At 40.6% G+C, this 18,735-nt stretch overlaps 1 long non-coding RNA gene across 1 annotated transcript in view; it reads left to right on the top strand.

Moving 5' to 3' along the window:
* LOC109384887 (uncharacterized) overlaps positions 1 to 15,415 on the top strand; it is a 55,188-nt gene extending 39,773 nt beyond the window's left edge. The window contains exons 2-3 of the long non-coding RNA XR_002124507.1: positions 10,617 to 10,707; positions 14,649 to 15,415. This is a non-coding gene — a long non-coding RNA (uncharacterized LOC109384887). The remainder of the gene's footprint in view (positions 1 to 10,616; positions 10,708 to 14,648) is intronic.
* Positions 15,416 to 18,735: the final 3,320 nt, after the last annotated feature.

The raw sequence follows: 18,735 nt of genomic DNA on the forward strand, positions 1-18,735 counted from the left end.
AATGTTGATTTTAAAAAGATTTAGAAAATTCCCTGTGGAGTATTATGAGAGGACTTTCCTTGTGCAAAACTTTTTGACACTTTTAAGTCCATCCCGTATTGACACCAGAATTCATTGAGATCATTGCATTTAATTCTGTGTTCAGTGTAGTTTCCCAGCACACTGTCAATAACTGCTAACAAGATAGATTTGCTTTTACAGTCATTTGCCATCATGAAAACAAAGCATTGAGAAGAAACCAGTGGCGCTGGGTTTATTTGCTATAAATTATTCATAAGCATTTACATGGACTCATGGCTGCAAAATGCAATTTAATACTTTTTATTAGATGTTTTCCATGGCTCCCCTTTGGTGGAAACAGAAAACAGAATTATGTTTTAGAAACTCCTATAAAAATGGAATCATAACATATAGTTATACTGTGATAGTATTGCCCATGGCAATATGAAAAATGATCATTCTAAGTCAACTTGATGTCATAAGAAACTGTGGAGGCAAAAAGGCATTCCAGTTGGTGAAGTAAAACGTAACCCTGGGGTCAGGTTGGGGGTGGCATGAGGGAATTATTGATTCCTGATCATGACAATGTTATCCTCTTTCTTCATTGACTTTAACTTTACCACTCACTTTTTTTTGTATAACAAATGATTAAAATTAATCCAGACATGGGATACTGGTGGCTGGAATTGTACTGTGGTCCGTGGCCGGCTGTTTGCACTTGAATGTCAATTTAATTCCCACCAAGGCTTAGGGAGAAGCAGATTTAGTGACAGATCCATCATCTTGGGAACAGGCAATGGCAAATGACAGTAACAAATAACCAATAAAAAGTTTAGTTTAAAAGGTTTCCATTAGCAGAGGAAATGGGAGGAAAAGGTGGATGGCTTTTTGTTTATTTGAACTGTGCCCAAGTCTCCAAGTACAAGGCAGTACAGAGTTCCATAATTGTAAATGACTGATGGTAAGTGAATCTTAGAAACCAAGTATTCAGCTTGGCTTCAGCAAGAGGAGTGGAGAGGTCAGATGTTTATCTTCCAGATTATTTGCCTCATCTCAAATTCTAAAGCCTGCAAAGCAGGCTGGATTGCTTTGGGGGAGCAGCTTGCAGCTGAGATTTTTTTCTGGGAAATGGAACTGCAGTTCACTTGACCATTTGGAATAAAGTTCAATGTGGACAGAGAAATTGCTCAGATGGAGGAAGATGGAAAATTTTAGAGTCTTATAATAAATAATTCTTCAAAGGCCCATGCTTGCCCCTCAGTGGGGTATAAATAATCTCATAACTCTCTTGATTAATTTTGGGGAGGATAAGGGTTAGGTGTGGGGGCATTAAGAATGACGTGGGGATACAGGCTGGAGCTTGTGTCTCTGCATGATTTCTTGGACTAGATTCCTATGAATGTATTATTATGTGTTTTGAGAGAAAGGATATCATGGTGAATAAATGTAAGAATGGCAACATATGCTTCTCTCTTTCGGTGTGCCATAAAATAAGTTAGCACATGTGGCTCTTTTTCAGAAGTCCTGCAGTAAAGAAGCCAGGTCTCTTACCTCTTGTCACTGTTCTTGAAGGTCTCCATATCTGTGTTGACTTTTCATATGATTCCCAGGCTTTTTAGTTCCTTAACCTTCTCATTTCTAATGATCTTTTTTCCTACCCTGCCTCATTTCCTCATGTTCAAACTCAAGAAGTCCCTATTTCAAGCATATCAGCCTCTGGCCAAAATTTCCTAGCCTTCCAGCTTACCTGCTTCCTAACACCCACCCCTAAAATTGAAAATGAGGCTGTGTCATTAGTGTTTCAGAGTGGGCTTTGGGCCTGGATTGCAGGCTTCAAATCTCAGCAATTAACAGCTATGGGGGTGTACTCAAGTTCCTTAACTCCTGTGTCCTTCAGTTTACTCACCTTTAAGAAGTAAACAATAACAATAACTCCCGCTCAGGGTTGTAACAATTTAATCAGTTAATACATGTGAAATGCTTCAAACAATGCCAAGAACATGACATTTGCTCAATAATGTTGAGGCCACATCAAGCTCTCCAATCCATGGAGCTAACACTTCTCACTCTCCATCACCTCCCTCCCTTATGTTCTTGCTTTCTTCCTTAGTTAGTGTAAATTTCATCATCCAGCCTTATAATTACAAATGTTAGCCCCTTATTCTGTTATTCACAATTTGTATGTACATATGCAGCAAAGCCCCAAGCTGGATTAGAACCAACAACCAACCAATTTTATGCCTTTATGTGAACAATTGGATGTTGCTGGAGAAAACCACCAAGAGTGCTGACTCCTCTGAATTGCAAATGATGACCTAATATCTCTAACGAATCCATAATACCACTTGGAAAACCAGCTACACTTTCTCACTTCCCAAATTATCTATTTCGTCTGTTCTCTTCTCACCTTCCATGCCACTATGGGCTATCTTTAGCTGATAACCTCACTTCATGGGCCACTGACAAAGCAGAATCAACCTAAGGGAGGTACATCTTCTTTTTCACTACAAAATCCACTGATTTACTTGCCTCTGTACTTATACTCTCCTTTTTTCTGTTCCTAAAATTAAGAGGCCAACTTTTGCACTTGGGTTTTATTGAGTCTCCTTAGTTACTTGGAACCACAGCTGTTCGCTCTCTTTCCTGTACCACATTTTCTCCCTCTCTCTTGGGTCACTGTGATTACGGAAATTATCTAGTGTTTCTTCTTTAAAGAACAATTTAAAAACTTTCTATAAAAGCCCAGATGGATTCCCTGGTGAATTTTACCAAACATTAAAGGAAGAAATTAGAACAATTTTCTACAATCTCTTTCAGAAGATAGAAGCAGAGGGAATTCTTTCTAGCTTATTCTAGGATGCCAGCATTACCCTAATATGAAAACCAAAAAAAAAAAAAAAAAAAAAAAAAAAAAAAAGACATTACAGGAAAGAAAACTGTAGGACAAAATTTCTCACGAACATAGATTCAAAAATTCTGAATAAAATATTAGCAAATGAAATGCAACAGTGTGTAAGAATTATATACTATGGCCAAGTAGAATTTATGCCAGTTATGAAAGAGTGGGTCAACATTCAAAAATCAGTTAATGTAAACCATCACATCAACAGGCTGAAGAAGAATCACACAATCATAATAATAAATGCAGAAAAAGCATTTGACAAAATCTAACATACAGTTATGATAAAAACTCTCAGGAAACTAGGAATAGAGGGGAAATTCCTCAATTTGATAAAGAATATCTGCATTAAAACCTCCAGCTAACATCATAGTTAGTAGTCAGAAACTTGGAGGCTTCCCACTAAGATTTGGTACAAGGCAAAGATGTCCTCTCTCACCACTCCTTTTTATATCATATTAGAAGTCCTTGCTAATTAAATTAGATAAGAAAATAAAATAAAAGTTATACAAATTGGGAAGGAAGAAATATCACTGTCTTTGTTTGCAGATGACATGATAGTCTATGCAGAAAATCTAAAAGAATAGACAAAAAATAAGCCCTCTTGGAACTAATAAGCAATTATGGCAAGATTGTGGGATATAAGGTTAATATACAAAAGTCTATTGCTTTCTTATATAGCAGCAATAAACTAGTGGAATTTGAAATTTAAAAACACAGTATCATTTACATTACCACCCAAATAAATGAAATACTTAGGTACAAAGCTAACAAAATATGTACAAATCTATATGAGGAAAACTACAATCTCTGATGAGCAAAACCAAGAAACTAAATAGATAGAGAGATATTCCATGTTCATGAATAGGAAGACCCAATATTGTCAGCATGTCATTTCTTTCCAACTGGATCTACAGATTCAACACAACACCAATCAAAATCCCAGCAAGCTACTTTGTGGATATTGACAAGCTGATTCTCAATTTTGCATGGAGAGGTGAAAGACCCAGAATAGCCAACACAAAAATATTGAAGAACAAAGTTGGAGGACTGACACTATTCAACTTACTATAAAGCTACAGTAATGAAGAAAGTATGGCACTGGCAAAAGAATAGACAAATAGATCAGTGGAACAGAGCAGAGCCCAGAAATAAACCTACATAAGTATAACCAACTGATTTATGACAAAGGAGCAAAGGTGATACAATGGAGCAAAGAGCCTTTTCAAGAAATAATGCTGGAAAAATTGAACATCCACTTGCAAAAAAATGAACCTGGACATAGACCTTACACCTTTTACAAAAATCAACTCAATATGGATCATAGACTTAAATGTAAAATGCAAAACTATAAAACTCCTACAAGATAACATAGTTCTCCTATCAACCTAGATGACCTTGGGTATGGTGATGCCTTTTTAGACACAATTCCAAAGGCACAATCCATGAAAGAAATAATGGATAATCTGGACTTCACTAAAATTAAAAATTTCTGCTTTGCAAAAGACAATGTCAAGAGAGTTAGAAGACAAGACATAAAGTGGGAGAAAGTATTTGCAAAAGACACATCTGATAAAGGACTGTTATCCAAAATATACAAAAAAGTTTTAAAAACGAAAACTAACTAAATAAAAAACCCCAAACAACCTGATTTAAAAATGGGCCAAAGATCTTAATAGATACCTCACCAAAGAAGATACTCAGATGTAAAATAAGCATATGAAAAGCTGCTCCACAGGTTATGCATTATCAGGAAAATGCAAATTAAAACAACAAGATACCATTACACGCCTATTACAATGGTCAAAATCCAGAACACTGACAAACCCAAATGTTGGTGAAGCCGTAGAGCAGCATGAACTTTTGTTCATTCCTGGTGGGAATGCAAAATAGTGCAGCCACATTGGAAGACAGTTTGACAGCCTCTTACAAAACTACAAATATTCTAACCATACAATCCAACAATTGAGCTTCTTGGTATTTACCCAAAAGAGTTGAAATTTTATGGCCAATATAAAAACTTGCACACAGGTGTTTATAGTAGCTTAATTCACAATTGCCAAAACTGTGCAAGCAACCGAAATGTCCTTCAGTAGGTGAACGGATAAATAAACTGTGGTACATCCAGAGGGTGGAATATTATTCAGCACGAAAAAGAAATGGCCAATCATGAAAAGACATGGAAGAGTCTTTTTTTTTTTTAAAGATTTTTATTGGGGAATTGGGGGGATGGGAACAGTGGTGGGGAATTGGGGGGAAGGGGAACAGACAAGTTGCTATTGTCTTGTTCTTCAGTCTAGTTGTGGAGGACGTTGCCTCACTGGCCCAAGTTGGCACCATCACTGCACTCTTCCCGGGCGAGGCAGATCAGTCGCTGGCTTCTGGACGGCCGCTCACTGCGGCTGCTGGCTGCTCACGCTGGCTGCTGGCTACACACGGTAGCCCATGGCAACCCACTGCCACAGGGGCTGCAGCCTACGCCGTCGCCGGCGACTCATGGCAACCCAGCTCCAGGTTGAGCTGTTGTTCAGCATCTTAGCTGTAGAGGGCAGTGTCACTGGCCCTCATATGTGGGATCCGAACCGGGGCCCTCTGGCATCCCAAGCCAGTTCTTAACCAACGTGCCACTCGGCCGGCCCATGGAAGAGTCTTAAATGCATATTGCTAAGTGAAACAAGCCAATCAGAAAAGGCTACAATACAGTATGATTCTAACTATATAACATTCTGGAAAGGCAAAATTATGGAAATAGTAAAAAGTCAGTGGTTGCCACAGGTTAGAGACGTAGGGTGGGGAGAGGGATGAATAGGTGGAGCACAGAGAATTTTTAGGGCAGTGAAAACACTATGCGTGATAACCTAGTGATGGATATATTTTCTAAACCCGTAGGATGTACACCAAAAAGGAACCTTAGGATAAACTACGAACTTTGGGCGACTATGATGTGTCACTGTAGGTTCATTAGTTGTAAAAAATGTGCCCCTCTGGTGGGGGTGTTGGTGATGGAGGATGCTGTGCATGTGTGAAGGCAGGAGGTATAAGGGAAATCTCTCTACCTTCCGCTCATCTTTGCTATGAACCTAAAGCTACTCCTAAAAAAAAATCGGTAAACAAAAACCCCAAAACCTTCCCTCGACCTACGTTCTCATCCAGCTGCTATCCTATTTCTTTTCTCCTTCACAGTAAAATTATTCTGTAACTTTTAATAAGAAAAAATTCAAACATCCATAGAATAATGAGCCCCCATGTACTTGCCTTATAGATTACAATTTTATTAACTTTTCGTGATAGTTTCTTCATTACTTTAAAAAATTTTTTGCTTTAGCACTTTAGAGTAAATATCAGATCTCATGACATTTTACTTCTGAATATTTCAGTGCATCTGTTAAAAATAAGTGCATTTTCTTACATAATCATGATAACAGTATCACACCTAACACACAAAAATTCCTTAATGTCATTGAATATCCAGTTTTGAATCACATTTCCTCGATTATCCCTGAAATATATTTTTATGTTGGCTTAGTTGAGTAACAGTCCGAACAAGTTTCATGCATTGCACTTGATGTAATCTCTTAAATCTCTTTCAATTTAGAATATTTATTTTTATTTGCCATGGGCTTGTTAAAGATACAGGTTAGTTGTCCTGTAAACTGTCCCACACAGTGTAATTCTTAAGAGAATGCCACTCCTTCATCTGCTCTTCCTTGAACTCTTTCAGTTGGGTTTCCTGCTTTTACATCCCATGAAGACAGCCCCATGATGTCTATGTTAACACAACCCATAGGCATGTCCCTTTCCTCATTTTATTTGATGTCTCAGCATCATTTGATAGGTGAGCACTCTACTTCTTGAAATTGTCTCTTCTCTTGGCTTCTGGGATCCATGCTCTCCTATAGTTCTTCCATCTCACAGGTAGTTCTTACTCAGTCTCTTTTCTGCCTTTTTCAACTATGACTGATCTCTAAATACTGGAGTGGCCAGGGATCATCATATAGGTCTCTTCTTTCCTGTCTGCCTTCTCTGCTTAGCTAAGCTCATCACGTCCCATGACTGTGAATACCACCTATACATAGTTAACTTCCTGAGTTAAATCCCTGAGTTAAATTTCCAACCTCCTATCTGAATTTACATTTAAATGTTTAATGAGTATTTCAAATTTAACTTACCAAAAGTAGGACATCACTTTCCAACAGTCTCTAACCCCCAAATCCTCCTTTTACCCAACTCTTTCAAATTTTAGTAAATGGTACCATAAAACATCCAGTTTCTTAAGCCAAAAATTTAGAAATAATCTTCGGGCTCTCTTTTTCCCCCTCAATTCTCACTTTCAGTCTTTAGGAAGTCTAATGAACTCTATCTCCAAAATATACCCGGTCCTACCCTCTTTTTTCTGTCTCCACAGGTCCCACCCCAGTGAAAGACACCATCATCCCTCTCTAGACTTCCGCACTCCTAACTGGACTTCCTGCTTCTATTTTCCCCCCATTCAACTGTTTTCTCTACAACAGCCATAATATTTTACAGAATGTAAACGAGCATATGTTACTCCCTGAGACCCCGTGGTCCTCCCATCAAACCCACAATAAATCCAGATTCACTACTCTGACTTGAATTGTGTCCTGGTATCCTACCTTTCTCCTCTCATGCTTCCCTAGCCATGCTGAGTAGGGATCAGAATGTTGGCGATCAAGAACATTAGTCTCTACTCTCTAGGATAAGAGGGTTCATGTTGATTTTGAAGACCACTGTATATACAGTGTGTAGTGCTGTGCTGGTTATATAATAAATATTTGCTGAATGAATACATGCATGAATGCAGCCCTGGGTGGCTCAGTTGGTACCTTTGCTCTTATTGGGTATCTTGTTACCACTTGTGCATTAAGAACGTGGAAGAATCTGAAGTAGATGAAGGGATGCTGTGTGTGTGTGTGTGTGTGCGCCATATGAGGGTTAATGAAGATCATTTTGGAGGAAATTCAAGGAAGACCACACCCGCTCTACCTCTTTTCCTAAGAACAAACTAAGATGTCCCACAGGAGGATAGGAGGGTCTCTCTTCCAAATGGTTATGGATGGCTCAGTGCCTGAAATTTATTTATTTTGTTGTTGTTTAAGTAGACCTCAGCTGCATTGGATTAATCAGAATATGTGGTTCATGACACACTCTCATCTTTGGTTCATGTCTGGCTCATTCTAATCTAAATTTTTGTGTTCATGATTCTTTTGCTTTCCTTTCTATATTGTTCTATTGAATCTTTATGCATGCATTAAAGCATATCTTTTATTTAACTTGTTTTTAACTTTATATAAAGGGTGTCATGCTGTATGTAATCTTTTGGGACTTGCTTTTTCATTAATATTGTGTTTCTATGGATCATTTTTATTGCTGCATGCAACTGTAGTTCAATTATTTTCACTGCTGTATTATATTTAATTGTGTGCTTATAGCGCTGTTTATTTATCCACTCTCCGATTGATGGACACTTGGGCCAATAATATGACCATCACACAGCTACCATTTTGAGGGTGTCTTTGACCTCTAAAATTCAGTTAAGTCAATGTCTTGTTAGTATTCATGTAGTGATAAAGGTGCTCGAGGAGCTCCAGGAGATGTCAAGATGTATAAAGATAAGTGACTGCCCTTTGGGGGTGGGGGGGAGTACGTGCACACTGTGGAGACAGAGACACAGATGTATCCATAATTACAGAGTGGGGAATTTGCTAAATGGTGCAAAGGTACCACTTAATGGAGTCAGACAGGGGCGATTAAGAGAGATTCAATCTCAAGTTCTAGAAGGTTTGAATGTTGCATCATCGTATATGTATGTGAATACAGTAGGTGGAAAAGGAGGACAGTTGAAGGCAAGATTATTTCAGGAGTGGGAATGATGTGAGAGGTACAGAGGTAGGAAAAGGTACAGAGAATCTGAAAGACAGTGATATCCTGGGGTGGTTGAAGCCTGATTTCAGGAAGGGGAATTATAGAAAAGAGGTAGGGAGGTAGGATCTTGGCCTTGAAAGCTTTGAAGTTAGAAGGAATTGAGTTTTTATTCCATCTGCAGTTCAAAGTCATTGAAGGGGACAGTGTTGGCAACTTCGGTGACTCTAAGGGGATGTGTGTAGAGGGCTTGCACGGGTGGGTTTTGATGGGTTTGTGCCCTCCTAGGGAGTACTTACAGGTACTCTGAGTATACTACCAATCCTGTAGGCACTACTCCCTCTGCCTTCAGTTTCTTTACCCAACATGTTTCCTTGATGTTTTCTACAGAGTTTGTGGGTCTTCTTCTTACAGATACGAGGTCAGTCTTTGGAGACAGAGTAATGATTTTTGAATGTTCTGTGTTGGGCCTAATACAATGTATTTTTCTCAAAAAATATTGCATGCATTAGCACTTCTTATGATATTTTTTTCCTCGGAAGAAGTGCTAAGGAAGAGGGGGAATGTTCTGCCTTGTTTATTTTAAAGATTTCTCTTCTAGAAGAAGACCTGTTTAATGTGCATGCCACATTTCAATGAACAAGGGAAAATAATGAAGGGGAAATGCAAGCTTCCTCCCGCTTCCCCAGCACACACAGAAACACACACACTCACGTTGTTTAATTCCAGCGACACTTCTTGATATTGAGAGAAAAAGAGCGGTGCATGCATAAATAACACATAAATAATTTGAAACCACTTTGAAAAACACAATAGACCGCTTGTTTCTTCTGGGGCTGAGGCTCTTCCTTGTCATAGGAAATCCTGCCTTGGCCTCAAATTGAACCTTCATTAAATACACTTCACTGGGAAGTTGACTCCCAGGTCAGAGCCTGCAGAGGGAAACCCTTCCTCCCTAATTATATAGATTTAAACTCTAATGCGTTTGCTTCTGCTTTGGGCTATGAGCATGTTTCTTTAAGAAGAAGTGGGGGAGGGGCAGAACACTCAGGTTCAAATAAGTGCCTGGCCCAGAAAAACGGTGAAATCAGGACATTAAGGAACAGTGACACTGCAGTGGCCTGGAAACAGGGATCTGTAAGTTAATACCTGGAGCTGAGCAGTGATGGGTTAAGAGCAATGATGTAATTTCGTCTGAAGAGGGAATATGAAGTAGTGTTCAGGGTCCCAGAAAGAGGCAGGCTCTGTGAAGCTCAAACCCATCTTACCTACGGGCAGGCAAGGGGCCTGGTATGTTTCTAAAAGGTGTCCAGTGGATGTTGGCTGGTTCCTTTGGCTTAAGGATGAGAGTGTTTCAAGGGAAAAGGCTAGAGAATTTCCAGTGTTGCCAGGAGAACAGGAAGGGCAGAAGGCCTTGTAGATAAACCACAGGATTTGAAGACGCCCGTGTCTGAGTGCTACGGACTGTGGGAGACTGTGGCGTTTTGCTTGAGCTCTTCATGTCTCAGGATCGTCCCTCCAAGACAGGGATACGCATGCCTACCTCGTGTTTCTCAATGCTTACAGATGTTATTTCTCTATTGCTCTTCTTTGCCTTGCAAATATAAACACCACAAGGATGGAGATATGGGTGTTTCACATACTGCTGTATTCCCCCCCGAGCCCAGAACAATTTATGTTAAACGTTAAGTGAATAAATGCATGTATGCGCATGTATGAATAGCGTTGCTCTTTGGGTTAAAGGATCCCACTTTAAAGTGTCTAGTGAAGTGCCTGTCACATACTAATGTCCAATAGATGGTGGCCTAACCTTTTGTTCCTACTTATGTCTTTTCAGTTTCGGAAACGGTCCCAGATTCTTGGTGAAGCGCTGGAGGAGAAGATCTCTACTTGCACTGTTTAATGGTGATGGTGAAATCTCTGATCAGGTATGAGGATGGGAACCTAACGTTTTCTAACATTATCCAGTGGTCTAGAAGCATGTTCTCATTTCCGATGAATTCTATTCACTCACAGCCTGGGCGTCTTTTTCTTGCCCACAGGCTCTGCCCTGCCCTGCCTCTCATTTTCGCTCTGACTCTGGATCCTGCCAAGAACCGCTTGCCTTCTCTTTGCCCATCCAAGTGCTAACCCTCTGGCACTGTTCATCGCAATCATTGCCTCCTTTGTGAGGTCCTCTGTGTTCCCTCCCCGCCCACCCAGCAGCTTCTTATGACGGTTAGTTTGTTCTCCTGACACACATTCAGCACAAAACGTACACTGTCTGGGCCTTTCATGGCAAAGCAGCACAGGCTAGGGGACAGAGGTCCGATCTACTTGGAATGGAGGCCCCTCTATTGACCAGAACTTGTTGAATTCCTACTCAATGCCCAGTTCAGTGCCAGGCACTGAAATAGAGACGAACCAGGTGTTAGGGACAACTTTGGAAAGACGAAGCAGAGAGACAGAGATCTGCTGCTCTGGATTTTGGCTTAAAAGAAGAGAAGAGCCCCAAGTCCTAGAGGCTTAACCCTTCATTAACTGAATCTGTGTGCATCTCCCTTTCTCTATTGCAAAAGCTTTAGTGATGCACTGGTCCAGACAGGTTGAGATTTTTCTCTCATACCTGCCCGGGAGCTCCTGCCACCTGGTGTGCTGAGAGGGCACTGCAGTGTGATGGGAAATGGGAACTCGATTACCTTGTGAACGCAATGAATTTTCTAATACAGTCAATTTTTCTTTTCAAGGTTGCATAAGTTTTTGAACAGAAATATTTCATAGAACCCCAACATATAAAGTAGACAAAAATTAGCTGCTCTAGAGAATGTGAATTCCAGAAAGGTTGGAGGTCTCAGAGCCCTGCCTCTTTGGCCTTCCTTGCGCTCCAGAATTTTAGTGATGGCCATGGAACTCATGATCCATAATGGAGGATCCAAGACAAAAACAAAACAAAAAAAGAAAGACAGAAAAGTCTACAAGGGTAAGGGCTTTTTGTTTTTTTTGTTTGTTTGTTTGTTTTTGTTTTTTTTCAGTATGACCTCTACAGTTTCTTCAGGGAAGAAGAAACTCAAATTGACTGAACTTTTCTTTCTGTGCAGTCCTTTGTCCACCTTATCTCACTATAGATTCACACTCATCCTGTCAAGTCGACTTCGATAGGCCCACTTCACACAGATGAAGAAACTGAACCAAAGAGAGAATCAGGATTTTACCCATGACCACCCAACTTTAAATGGGTTGAGCCAAGATTCACACGCAGGTCTTTCTGACTTCAATGTCAGAGCTTGTATCCCATATCACTTCCAACTCCAAAACTCTATTCCTTCTAAAATGGGCAGTGGTAAGGCGTCTCTCAAGAGCACAGAGGACTGAAGGTGTTTTGGTATCATAGCCCTTTCCCATCGGTATCATTTGTTCTCTGGTAGGCCTTGTCTGTGCCAAATCTGGAGGCTAATTTGCTCAAGTCCAGGAACACACATAAAGGGTGTGAGTGTGACATTGGGGGAAAAAGGGTCAAAGAGAGGCTCCGGTTCTTGCCCAGGACCACAAGATCGGCACCAGAAGACATTAGATATCTCGCCTCAGAACTTTGGTCATAAGATTGACTCCAGTGCAAGTCCCCGATCTCTGGAAAAAAGTGGGTATTTTGCCTTCACCAGAGCCTGATGGCTTGTACATCTCCCAGAGATGGAGGCCACGGGAAGCCTGGAAAATAGCCTCCTATTAGAGCTGATCATCGGCAGAAGATGCACAGGGCCTGCAAAGTCCAACCCTGCTATTTCTGCTGTCTGGATGCCCAGATCTGCCAAGTGCGGAAGCTGTTCTCTGACGGGGCCCCTGAGGAATGGCACCAATCGGAGCCTCCAGTAACGCAATCACTTTTAATCAGCGTTTAATGACGATGTAAGCAGCCTCAGCTTCCCTCTGTTGCAGGGAGGCAACTACACACAAACTTCAATTACTCAGACGTTTAAAAATCAATTTTAAATAAAATGTCCAGGTGATGGAACTAAAGAGATTAGAAGGATCAGGATGTGTGCACCGGCCTGGCATGTCTTGTCAATGCAATTGGGGTCGACAGTTCCTGTAATGCAATAAAGCTGGCTGAGACTTTGTAGCCCGAGGGCTTAAGGGGAATAGGTCTTACCTCCCAACTCCCCCCCCCCCCCCCCCCCCCCCCCCCAAAAAAAAAAAAAAAAAAAGCCAAGGAAGATTCCAATGACAGAAAGAAGAGAACAGGACAGTGACCTTTGCACACTCAAGCTATGCTAGGAATGTTGACTTCATCTCATTTTATACTTGTGAAGAGCACAGGTGGCCTCAGGCTACCACGTGAGGCCCCAGCCCCAACTGGGTCTCCATCTGCACCACCAAATCACATACGTCACTATTTCTGTAGATGATCTCGACTTTTTTTTTTTTTTTTGCCAGTCCTATTTACTTATCATCCCCATCAACATGCTGGCTACTTAGCTCAATAAGCTTTAATGAAGCATGAACCATGTGGCAGGCACTGTGCGGAACAACATGGGGACACAGGTGAGGAAGTTATGGTCTCCGCTCCAGTTTACAGGGCAGAAGAAATGAGGCCAACTCCCTACCTGATCAAGGTTTACAGTCCTGCAAAAACAAATCACTTGCATCTTTAGACATGACAAGCTCTTTCCCACCTCTCAGTCTTAGCCCATATGGGGGGTGGGGGGAGGGAGAGAGAGAGAGAGAGAGAGAGAGAGAGAGAGAGAGAGAGAGAGAGAGAGAGGAAGAGACAGCCCTGGGGCTCAGCTGGTTAGCCCTTGCTTTGGGTCTGTGAACTCAAGATACTTCTTCCAATAATTCCCTTTTTAAAATTTTATTTGCCGAAGCTAGCAGGAGTCGAAAGTCTGTTACTTCTAACTAAAACAACAACAAATACATACCATAAAACCACTAATAATCACAGCTAGCATTTAGAGAATAAGTATGAAGTACTAGCTATTGTGCTAAATACTTTACTTGCAGTATCTTTTTTGACCATCAAAACCATCAATGAGGTGGGTATAGCTATTATCTTAATTTCTCCATTTTGTAGGTTAACATACTCTCTAGGTTGTTGCGTGGATTAACTCAGGTTAACATTGTAGTGGGAACCAACAGGGTTGGCTGGCTATCCTGTACTACCATCCCCATTTGAGAATGACCACCCTCTCCATTCATGTTGTATTCAAGAGTATCCCTTGGAGTTGTCAAAATAGAACTTTCCAAAAGTTAAAAACATGCCTCATACAAAACAGAATGCACATGAATAAAAAATCTATTCAACTTATTAATTAATGAGGGGATCATTAGGATGATAAATCTGGTTCAAGAAAGAATTAGAGGAAAGGAATTTATAGTCAGTCAATCAGTCAGACAGAGATGCTGAAATGTATTTGTCAATAGATTACAGATCTGGTTAATGTCTTGTGGAGCCAAAAAGCTGTACCCTTCTGGTTATGTTTTCTAGAAAACTAACCAGTAGACATATCACTTCAGAGTATCAGGGCTGTAATAAAATAGCAAATAGAAAATGCAAACACAGGCACATTCTCCCAGGTCAGGGATCCAGCAAACTTTCTAAAGGGCCAGAGAGTAAATACTTGTGGCTTTCCAGGTCATATGGTCTCTGTTCGTTATTCAGCTCTGACATTGAGCATGAAAACAACCTTAGATAATACATAAACAATGTGGTTGTCCTGATAAAACTTTATCTGCAGAAACATGTGGCTGCAGGTCATAGTTTGCCAAATCCTTCCTATCCTAGGCGATTTAATACTTGGGTGAGCCAGTTAAACAATGCCTAAGGGTGACATTGATGGGACATGCAGTTATCCTATTGCTTTATCTCTAAGTTTTGGTTCATTTTTCTTAACAGCACTAAAATAATGGGGCCACCTGGATTTGCTGACGCAGTGCCGCTGCCCCGCCTGCCATGTACGTGGATTCAGCAGAGCCTTTATGTTTATTCCAATGGGCCCGATTCTCTCCCCAACTGCTCTCTTCAATGTTGATTGGACCCCAGTTGGCACTTGAACCAATCTCCAGATCTGGATGGGATGAAGTAGTTCCTACCTCAGGCTGGTTGCTTTCTTGAGTGGAAGAGGTATAAATTCTGGTGCTGATGGAGGCAGCCATTTTCTGTCACCTCAATGGGAAACAAGAGGAATTGAGGTCAGAAGAAACCCACTCTGTTCCTCAATTCCACAGTCCACACAGTAGGAGTTATATAACATACTTACTTCATGGGGTGGGTATGCATTTTAAATGTGATGATGTGTGTAAAGCACCGGCTTGGAGCCCAGCACATGCACTGTAAAGGTCACTTCTCTTTTCTTTAGGATTCTTCTTTCATTGTCATCCCAAGTGACCCCCATTGCTAAGTGGCTTTAGCATCAATACAGAAATGCTGATACCATAGCTCTGCCTCCTTTGCTTGACTTCAATGCTCTTTCTTCTCCACAGAGATGTTTTACTTCACCATTGGCATCTAACTTCTGACTTTTACTCGAACTGCTTCTAGAAACTTTGTGCTTTACAGCTGAGTAACTCCGCTGACTTCTTTATTTTCTTCTGCGAGTGTGGACAATCAGGGAGCAGAAAGGGTCAAGTACTGACTGAGCAGCAGTATGGCTGAGTATTTTAAATAGATCATCTTTAATCCCCACAAAGTTCTATTTTTAGGGGCACTGTTGTCCCTATTTTTATAGATGAGGAAACTGAGGTTCAGGAAGTTTTGTCACTGGCTCAAGGTTGTAGTCCTAGAAAGTGTTTGGGGGCTGGGATTCCAACTCAGGCCTGACTCCAAGTCTGAGTGCTTTTATCCACTAATACCTACTTTTTTCAAAGTGCTTTTCTTTTGGCTGCTATTTTGCCTCTTAGCTGCCTCTCCTTCTTTGGCAAAACTGATCCTCTGTAGCCAGAAGGAAAGACACAAATATTGTTTAGTGCTTAAAATCAAACAAGAAGCTTTTTACACAATGTTCTCAAATACTTCAGCAGTTCATAATCCATTTTTCATTTTTGAGCAACTCGGCAGACAATATTTCAATCACGGTTTTGACTTTTGGGGATGTGTTCACCAGAGAACTCTCTGCTCCGAGCATGACAAGATTTCAGAAGCTAGAGTCAGATAAAAGCAGGAGGCATAGCCAGTCATTCTAGAAAGGTTATGTTCACCAAACTGCAAAGTACATGTCTGTATGTCTGCTCATGAAAGGACCATGCTCTCAAATGGCCAGGACCAGCCGCAGTAGTAAGAGAGAAATAATAGGACCAGAGAAAGATGAGGTAAAATTTATATAGAGAATACTTGCTATTTTTGGCTGCTGGGTATTGTAACATCTTATAATTTCACCCCCCCCCAGTTTTATTGTGCTATAATTGACATATATCATTGTATTAATTTAAGGTGTAAGGATTTGATATATGTATATATTGCAAAATGATTATCACAATAAGTTTAACATCCATAATGTCACATAGTTACAAATTTTTTTCTTGTTTTAAGAAATTTTAAGATCCACACCCTTAGCAACTTTCAAATACACACAAAGTATTGTCAACTACCTTCCTATTTTTAAAGAATCAGGGCCCCCCTTTCCTCCATTTTCATTACAGATCTAGGTCCCTCCCCCAGTTCTATGCCAGTAGAGCACAGTCATGTGACCTACACTGGCCAATCAGAGGCTCCCACCTAGGACATTGAATCTCAAGAACATGACACATCTATACAGGGGTAGCTAGAGATTAATTATGGTAACTGTGCTGCAGCCAAAAGTCTAGCCAGAAGTGTCAAGGTTGGTAGCAGTGGCCCAGAAAGACTGTTCCTGTCACAGGATCTTAATGGTGCCCAACCTCCCTTGGTTTTTGCCCATTTCCTGAACTTGGTTGGGTCTCCAGGCTTTCAATGTTGTGAGGTATCCAATAATTTCTTGTTTTTTGAATTAGCCTAATTTGGTTCCCACAGTTGGCATCAGAGTACCCTGAGTGACATGCTCCTCAGTGCCCAGCAGCAAGGCCTGGGCTCCTGCACATACTGGTATCTCTGTTCAAATGAGATTCCTGTCAGAGTTTCTACTCATTTGGAAGAAAAAAGCAAAAAGCTTCAGAACTTACTATAGTTAGAACCTTAGCTAGCACTAAGGAGTTAGTTATATTGGCCATCACTCTATTTTTTCTAACCCATTAATTTGAGATAGATGTACAGACAGGAGTCTGGACAAGGATTTTTCTTCCTGCTATCAAAAGATAAGTCTCAATAACCTCATATCAAAGCCCAAGTTATTTCTTTCATAAAGATGGAGGATTCACAAAATGAATCAGGTCAAATTTCTGTTCTTGTGATCACTAAATAAATAAGCAAAAACCAAGCTATGCAGTGCTTGTTTTTGTTGTGGTGTCCTAGATGCTGTGTAAGAAGCAGAGTACAAAGAGACAAGGGAACTGACAAGAAACTGACAATTATTGGACATTCGCACTATTGCCTTTATTCTTCAGCTCTGCATAGGGATGTAAATATTATTAATCCTATTTCTCAGTGGAAGAAAAAGGCTCACACAGACAAAAGAACTTGCTCAGACATAAAGCTGGTAATAGTGCAGCCAGGATGTTAAGTGACTCCATGCAAGGTCCACTCTCCCAGCTTTGGAAAAACAGAAGCTATTGTGCCTCGTAAATTCAACCACAGGTAAGACCACAATGGAAAAAAAAAATTGACTTTTGCTAAGTAATGGAAATGCATCATAGGGATTGTTATAATTCAACTGAATTTCATTTCAAAACAATTCTTTTAATGGATGTACAGAGTGACTATCACACAGTAGGTACTAAAAAATATTGAGTTGAATTGAGTAATTTCTGACTGGTTAAGAGGGAAAGAGTAACAGATGTAGAAATAATTAATCTGGGCTTTTGTGTGGTATTTTCCATACTTCTTAGTTTGTTTTGCTGCTTGGCAAAAATAAAACTCCAAATTCTTTCTGGGCTGTTTCATAATTGATAGATGAACTCGGCCTAATTGTTGACCCATAGAGAATGGTTAGAAATACCAATACCCTCAGGGTTAAATTTCCCAACGTTTGTTGTGGAAATATTTAGTCAACTAATGATCTCCATACCCTGCTGTTAGTTTTGGCAGGAACTTCTCCCCTTGTTTTTCAAAGAAAGACCAAAAGAATCCTCAAGGATAAATACCTGTGTGAAGCTCCCAAAGCTATTGTGAAGATGGGATAACATGGAGGAGGGAATTAAAATTCCTTGCTAAAAGAAAAATTAAAAAACAACAATTTGCAAATGCAAGAATGTGCATCCACAACTTGAAAGAATTAAGAAAAAATAAAAAGTACATCTATCCAGAGACCCAAAGGACTGGTTGGAAATTTTAAAAAGCGGTCTTTGCTAAGTAAAGTCTAAGAAGACTGAATCAATTTTTATTTGAGGCCAGTCTCATCCATTCATCATCTAGACATCATCCATCCTTCCATCATCCATCATCTATTCATCCATAATATATATAGCACTTCTGTTGAGAACACAAAGATGTGAAGACAGACTGTTACCTTCAAGGAGCTTAATGCAAGTAACACAATCTGTTCTTTGTATGCTTGTTTTAGCTAATATTTAGTTAGCATTGACTATGCAACAGGCATTATGCTTAAAAAGCAGCACAGGGCCGGCCGAGTGGCACGATGGTTAAGAACTGGCTTGGGATGCCAGAGGACCCCGGTTTGGATCCCACATATGGGGGCAAGTGACACTGCCCTCTACAGCTGAGATGCTGAACAACAGCTCAACCTGGAGCTGGGCTGCCATGAGTCGCTGGCGACGGCGTGGGCTGCAGTCCCTGTGGCAGTGGGTTGCCATGGGTACCGTATATAGCCAGCAGCCAGCGTGAGCGGCCAGCAGCCGCAGTGAGTGGCCGTCCAGAAGCCGGCGACTGATTTGCCTCGCCAGGGAAGAGCGCA

Source organism: Hipposideros armiger, unplaced genomic scaffold (genome assembly GCF_001890085.2).
Source record: "Hipposideros armiger isolate ML-2016 unplaced genomic scaffold, ASM189008v1 scaffold_105, whole genome shotgun sequence".
Classification (NCBI taxonomy): domain Eukaryota; kingdom Metazoa; phylum Chordata; class Mammalia; order Chiroptera; family Hipposideridae; genus Hipposideros; species Hipposideros armiger.